At 40.5% G+C, this 6000-nt stretch overlaps 1 protein-coding gene across 1 annotated transcript in view; it reads right to left on the minus strand.

Annotated features, from left to right (window-relative positions):
- csrnp3 (cysteine-serine-rich nuclear protein 3) overlaps positions 1-5564 on the minus strand; it is a 68331-nt gene extending 62767 nt beyond the window's left edge. Inside the window, exons 1-2 of the mRNA XM_071340527.1 lie at positions 5288-5564; positions 4710-4753 (exon numbers count right to left, since the gene is read on the minus strand). The gene's annotated coding sequence lies outside the window, so the exon portion shown is untranslated. The remainder of the gene's footprint in view (positions 1-4709; positions 4754-5287) is intronic.
- Between the last annotated feature and the right edge of the window lie 436 nt (positions 5565-6000).

Consider the following 6000-nt stretch of genomic DNA (forward strand, 5'->3'; position numbering starts at 1 on the left):
TGTTACAGCCTCATTCTAAAATGTATATATATATATATATATAAAGAAAAACACTAATCAATTTACAAACAATACCCCATAATGACAAAGTAAAAACAGGTTTTAGAAATGTTTGCTAATTTCTAAACATTTTTAAACTGAAGGATCACATTTGCATAAGTGTTCAGACCCTTTACTCTGTACTTTGTTGAAGGACCTTTGGTAGCGATTAAAGCATCAAATCATTTTGGGTATGACGCTACAAGCTTGGAAAACCTATATTTGGGTAGTTTCTTCCATTGTTCTCTGCAGATCCTCTCAACCTCTGTCAGGTTGGATGGGGAGCGTTGCTGCACAGCTATTTTCAGGTCTCTTCAGAGATTTTTGATCGGGTTCAAGTCCGGGCTCTGGCTGGGCCACTCAAGGACATTCAGAGACTTGTCCCGAAGCCACTCCTGCGTTGTATTTTCTGTGTGCTTAGGGTCAGTGTCCTGTTGGAAGGTGAACCTTCGCCCCAGGCTGAGGTCCTGAGTGCTCTGGAGCAGGTATGTCAAGAATCTCGCTGTACATTGCTCATCTTTGCCTCAATCCTGACAACTCTCTCTGCCGCTGAAAAACATCCCCACAGCATGATGCAGCCACCACCATGCTTCACCGTAGGGATGGTGCCAGGTTTCCTCCAGACGTGACGCTTGATATTCAGGCCAAAGAGATCAATCTTGGTTTCATCAGACCAGAGAATCTTGTTTCTCATGGTCTGAGAGTCTTTAGGTGCCTTTTGGTGGAGTGCTGCAGAGATGTTTGTCCTTCTGGAAGGTTCTTCCATCACCACAGAGGAACTCTAGAGTGAGCATCAGGTACTTGGTCACCCTGACCAAGGCCCTTCTCCCCCAATTGCTCAGTTTGGCCGGGCTGCCAGCTATAGGAAGAATCTTGATTCCAAACATCTTCCCATTTAAGAATGATGGGAGGCCACTGTGTTCTTGAGCACCTTCAATGCTGCAGACATGTTTTGGTACCCTTCCCCAGATCTGTGCCTCAACATAATCCTGTCTCGGAGCTCTACGGACAATTCCTTCGACCTCATGGCTTGGTTTTTTCTCTGACATGCACTGTCAACTGTGGGACCTTATATAGACAGGTGTATGCCTTTCCCAATCATTTCCAATCAATTGAATTTACCACAGGTGGACTCCAATCAAGTTTTAGAAACATCTCAAGGATGACCAATGGAAACAGAATGCACCTGAGATCAATTTTGAGTCTCATAGCAAATGGGCTGAATAGTTATGTAAATAAGGTATTTCTGGGGGGGGTTTATACATGTGCAAACATTTCTAAAAACCTGTTTTCGCTTTGTCATTATGGGGTATTGTGTGAGGATTTAAAAAAATGTAATCCATTTTCGGATAAGGATGTAAAATGTGGAAAACTCAATGGGTCTGAATACTATCCGAAGGCACAATGTATATATATATATATATAGTTGAAGTCGGAAGTTTACATACACTTAGGTTGGAGTCATTAAAACTAGTTTTTCAACCACTCCACAAATTTCTTGTTAACAAACTATAGTTTTGGCAAGTCGGTTAGGACATCTACTTTGTGCATGACACAAGTCATTTTTCCAACAAATTGTTTACAGACAGATTATTTCACTGTATCACAATTCCCGTGGGTCAGAAGTTTACATACACTAAGTTGATTGTGCCTTTAAACAGCTTGGACAATTCCAGAAAATTATGTCATGGCTTTAGAAGCTTCTGATACTGAGTTTAAATGTATTTGGCTAAGGTGTATGTAAACTTCCGACTTCAACTGTATATGCATGTAATATACATATATAATATAAATATGTAATATATATATAGTACCAGTCAAAAGTTTGGACACACCTACTCATTCAAGGGTTTTCTTTATTTTTACTATTTTCTACATTGTAGAATAATAGTGAAGACATAAACTATGAAATAACACATAAGGAATCATGTAGTAACCAAAAAAAAAGATTTAAGAATTTAGATTCTTCAAAGTAGCCACCCTTTGCTTTGATGACAGCTTTGCACACTCTTGGCATGCACTCAACCAGCTTCACCTGGAATGCTTTTCCAACAGACTTGAAGGAGTTCCCACATATGCTGAGCATCTGTTGGCTGGTTTTCCTTCACTCTGCAGTCCAACTCATCCCAAACCATCTCAATTGGGTTGAGCTCGGGTGATTGTGGAGGCCAGGTCATCTGATAGTACCACTAAGCGCAAACCAGATGGCATGGCATATTGCTGCAGAATGCTGTGGTAGCCATGTTGGTTAAGTATGCCTTGACCTCTAAATAAATCAACAACATTGTCACCAGCAAAGCATCCCCACAACATCACACCTCCATGCTTCACGGTGGGAACTACACATGCGGAAATCATCCGTTCACCTACTCTGTGTCTCACAAAGACACGGCGGTTGGAACCAAAAATCTGAAATTTGGAGTCATCAGACCAAAGGACAGATTTCCACCAGTCTAATGTCCATTGCTCGTGTTTCTTGGCCCAAGCAAGTCTCTTCTTATTATTGGTGTCTTTTAGTAGTGGTTTCTTTGCAGCAATTTGACCATGAATGTAACGATCATCGTTGCATGAAGAAAGAGTGGACCAAAGCGCAGCGTGGTAAGTGTTCATGATTTATTAAGAAAACTGAACACTAAATAACAAAACAACAAAGAGAACAAACGAAACAGAAACAGTTGTCTGGTGCAGACACACAAACAGAAAACAACTACCCATAAAACACAGGTGGGAAAAGGCTACCTAAGTATGGTTCTCAATCAGAGACAACGATAGACAGCTGCCTCTGATTGAGAACCACACCCGGCCAAACACACAGAACACAAAACATAGAATGCCCACCCCAACTCACGCCCTGACCAAACCAAAATAGAGACATAAAAAGGATCTCTAAGGTCAGGGCGTGACAATGAAGGCCTGATTCACGCAGTCTCCTCCGAACAGTTGATGTTGAGATGTCTGTTGCTTGAACTCTATGAAGCATTTATTTGGGCTGCAATTTCTGAATCTGGTAACTCTAATGAACTTATCCTCTGCAGCAGAGGTAAGTCTGGGTCTTTCTTTCCTGTGGCGGTCCTCATGAGAGCCAGTTTCATCATAGTGCTTGATGGTTTTTGCGACTGCAATTGAAAGAACTTTCAAAGTTCTTGAAATGTTCCGTATTGACTGACCTTTATGTGTTAAAGTAAGGATGGACTGTCATTTCTCTTTGCTTACTTGAGCTGTTCTTGCCATAATATGGACTTGGTATTTTACCAAATAGGGCTCTCTTCTGTATACCACCCCAACAACTGATTGGCTGAAACGCATTAAGAAGGAAATAAATTACACAAATTAACTTTTAACAAGGCACACCTGTTAACTGAAATGCATTCCAAGTGACTACCTTATGAAGCTGGTTGAGCGGTACTTTATTTCTAATATTTGCAGGACGTAACATATCATACAAAACGGATGACGTTGTACACAATTTGACGACGTAGTACCCAAAAAACGTGGACCCCTTTTGGCCCATGAGCACCACTTTCAAAACTACAGGCTGGAATTATACAAAAGTTTGAGAGTGCATATTTAACTATGTAACAAGACATGTACTAATTAAGTCATATTCCTGCGAGGACAGGTTGCTGACGGATTGGATAGACTAACAGATGGATTAGGGAGGGAAAAAATCATTGCCAAGATAAGAGGTGGAGCCCCACTCTTGCCTCACAGATCTCAATCACTTTGCTGGAATGAGTTTGGGTGTGCGTGTATGTGTATGTGTATGTGTATGTGTATGTGTATGTGTGTGTGTGTTGCACAGAGCTGTCTCAGTAGCTCCTTCCTGTTTGGCAAAAGAGAATGGTTGAGCCACAACAAAGAGTGTATTGCTGGATAACGAGACACGCTGCCATATTCCAACCCACCACTTCACTGGCACAGCATGTCTCCCCAGCTGCTGCCAACACTGACATCCAATTACATGACCTTTGCTATCTAACCCATTTTGTTAAGGCATTGAATAATCAGCCTTGCAATTATACCTAAAATCTAAATTCACAATCCACTAAGACTATGTTTTGCTCTCTAAAATGGCACTCAGTATACGACTGCTCGGTAAAGCCTGTATTGTGTCTGTTGAAGAAAATAAATGCACATCCACCAGAGGACTTTTCAGCCATTATCTACAAGGCCCAATAATGTAAGCCATTGGGTGTTTCACAGCGTCAAAAGCCATTGGAAAACTCCATGTATCTCATATGCTGTTGAAACATTGAAGCATGTATTGAGTACCTTATATCATCTTATTGCCATCTCATAATGATCCTGACTAAATAACAGCCAAAATGCACATCACAGATGCTACAATGTGTTTGCATCAATTTCATATTTATACCAGAAGCTGTATCTGGTCTAACCCTTCCATCCTGACTCAAGTTTTTCCTATTTAATAACCAGTCTATATTGAGTAGAGCAGTTGTCAGTCTGAATATCAAGATCAAATCTTACCATCGGATGTTATAATAAGAGCTTTTGTAGCAAAACTGCAACAGCTGAGCAAGCTTTTAATGGAATCTCACAGCCATGAATCCAACATGTCTACCCAAACCGAAGGCAGGAGACATCACATTTCTGTATTCCACGGCAAAACATGTTAGACAGTACAAAAGAGACAATAGACTTAGTCTTACCTTAAATAAAAGATGTAGGTATGCTGTAACGAATTGTCTCTATTCTGTGAAAAAAATACATGTACCGTAAATGAGCCTGGAGTGAACGATTAATTCCAGAAGCAGTGTAGCAACCAGGGTGCCACATAAAATCAAGCTGAAAGTGACTGTAAAATGTAACCACCAATGAACTCGAGGTGATATAGGTAATAGAATACAGTGCATTACATGACTTTTCACTGGAAAGGTCTGTAAAGATTGACCTGTTGGAAATTATGTTTTCATTAATCCTTTCAATAATAGTCACAGAAACATGCAAAACAACTACTGTAAATTGTTCTGTTAAAAGCTAGACCTGCATTTCACACACACACACCACACACACACACACGCGCACACGATATTCAATATGTCACAAAATATACACAGATCATTTCTGACGGTTCCTGGACAAGATCGAAAAGCATGCAATCTGAAGGCAGCAATTATTTAGTTCCAACACAAAGACAATCATACGTCAATGAAAACTGTGATCAAACACATGATTTAACTCTATGCCAGATTGCTAAGGATAATGATCCTCAAGTTGCGGCACTTACCATTAATTTCGTTTTTCTGCCTTTATAAGCAATCACTGATTGTTCAATGATGTCCTTCTCTCTGAGTAACCTAATTAAGCGAGCAAATTATACGCTTTTTCTTAAAGAATGTAATTCACTCCATTCATAAAAAAAGCTCCAGTATCGCAGTAATACCTAATTGATGTGCACCGTAATTAAGATTTGCCTAACCGGCATAGTTGTGTCGCATCCAAAGTGTGCGTTCATAGGCAGTTCTTCCGGCTGCTCGTGGAACATTGAGGGTGCTCGATTAATCGCGCCCGGGCGCCATTGTACCTGTGTTTTGCATTGGCTGAAAGTTGACTGCATTCTATTCAAAGCCCACTGTGATCACGGCTTAAAACCAAAGTAACGTAATTAATCATGTGTGTAATTAATAGAATTATGTGTTTCCCATGTAAAAGTGATTAGTTTAACTGCCTTCCCAATGAAAAATAGTTAGAAAATTGAAATATTTATTTTATGGAAAATATATGTTGTATGTTTCTGGACGATGCACCATGCTGCTGCCTTGACAAAATGACCAAGTGGCACAGATTATTGTTCAATTTGAGAATGGCGCGCCTCCCTCCACGCTTTTGCCTGTTGGGCCATTGCCTGGTGCCCGGCAGATCAGCATAATCGAATCTGCGCAATGGTGCGCGTCAGTCTACATCAGCAACGTGACTTCCCTCAACCAATCATTTCAGATG

Source organism: Salvelinus alpinus, chromosome 14 (assembly GCF_045679555.1).
Source record: "Salvelinus alpinus chromosome 14, SLU_Salpinus.1, whole genome shotgun sequence".
Lineage (NCBI taxonomy): Eukaryota > Metazoa > Chordata > Actinopteri > Salmoniformes > Salmonidae > Salvelinus > Salvelinus alpinus.